This window comes from Arachis duranensis, chromosome 9 (assembly GCF_000817695.3).
Source record: "Arachis duranensis cultivar V14167 chromosome 9, aradu.V14167.gnm2.J7QH, whole genome shotgun sequence".
NCBI classification, from domain to species: Eukaryota; Viridiplantae; Streptophyta; class Magnoliopsida; order Fabales; family Fabaceae; genus Arachis; species Arachis duranensis.
In genome coordinates this window covers 2,936,891-2,938,111 of record NC_029780.3, presented here as the reverse complement: position 1 = coordinate 2,938,111, position 1,221 = coordinate 2,936,891, and positions in this window count along the sequence as shown.

Below are 1,221 nucleotides of genomic sequence, written 5' to 3'. Positions count from 1 at the left end.
TTTTTTGTGATACTTATTAATCGTCAAAAATACTATTTATTTTGACACCTATTGACCATAAAAAATTCTCAACAAAAATTTTTAACAAAGAATGAGATGAGATCTTGAAACTGAAGAATAAATTGAGATTTTGAAGATGAAGAATGAGTAATATGATACTAAATTGAGAGTAGTGTGATGCTAAAATTGACGGAGCTCAACGAAGAAAAAGAATAATGGAGTAAGTTGAAAATAAATAAGTGTCAAAATTGAGGAGTAATTTTCTACAATCAAATTATTCATCAAAAAACATAGAAAATTTGACATTTGTGATATTTGTCAAAAATATATATTAATTTTTACACTTAACTATGGCCGTTACAAAAAATCATGTTAAAATAGCTCTCTTTTCTTGTAGTGAATAGTAAAAAAAAATATATTTATGTGTATTTAAATTGTATCAAATAATACAATATATAAGAGTATTTATAGATGTTAAGAGAATCAAAATAATAAAAACGTAATATTATATAATAAATATTTAGATATACTAAATGATTATCATGAATGCTAATTAATTTTAATATATTCTAACGTCTCCCTGAAACTCAAGTGACAACTTGAGTTTGAAACTTATTTAAAGCAATGAAATAAAGAAAAAAATACATAAACTGATAGAATAGATAGACGGTACTGCCGGAAGGAAGTGAGACAGAATTGTCGGATGGAAGTATAGATGGAACTGTCGTCAGAAGGAAGCGTAGATGGAATTGCTGGAAGGAAGAAAGCACAAACAAAACTACCAAAAAGAAGTTTAGACGAAACTGGTACAAAGAAGTACAGAAAAATAAAGAAATGCAAACAAAACTATCACAAGAGTGGGGAGTGGCCAATGGCCAAAATTGCTGAAAACATGATGAAAGACCAAAAAATACCACTAAAAAGTGACAAATTAAAGTGCAAAAAAATGACAAATTATCGAAAAGTGACGAAAAACATATGATTTCTTCACGAGAATAAGTAAGCAGTGAATTGAAAGACAGTGATATTTGATTCATTAGATTCGAAAAGACACAAGATAGAAAAGATAGACTAATCGATGAGGTAAAAACATATCAAAAGAGTGATAAAAACAAAAAAATAATATAAAAAAATATAAATAATACGATAATTTCAAAAAAAATTAAATTATCCTATTTAAGAAAGATATCATGCATAGTTCTATACTATATTAAAAAGGTT